The following is a 306-nucleotide window of genomic DNA, read 5'->3' as shown; positions in this document are numbered from 1 at the left end:
GTGGCTCACGCCTGTAATCCTAGCACTCTGGGAGGCCGAGGCAGGTGGATTGTTTGAGCTCAGGAGTTCGAGACCAGCCTGAGCAAGAGCGAGACTCCATCTCTATTAAAAATAGAAAGAAATTAGCTGGACAACTAAAAATATATAGAAAAAATTAGCAGAGCATGGTGGTACATGCCTGTAGTCCCAGCTACTCTGGAGGCTGAAGCAGAGGATCGCTTGAGCCCAGGAGTTTGAGGTTGCTGTGAGCTAGGCTGATGCCACAGCACTCTAGCCTGGGCAACAGAGTGAGACTCTGTCTCAAAA

Source organism: Propithecus coquereli, unplaced genomic scaffold (assembly GCF_000956105.1).
Source record: "Propithecus coquereli isolate 6110/MARCELLA unplaced genomic scaffold, Pcoq_1.0 Scaffold26, whole genome shotgun sequence".
NCBI classification, from domain to species: Eukaryota; Metazoa; Chordata; class Mammalia; order Primates; family Indriidae; genus Propithecus; species Propithecus coquereli.
The sequence above is the reverse complement of the archived record's forward strand: the minus strand, read 5'-3'. Positions refer to the sequence as shown.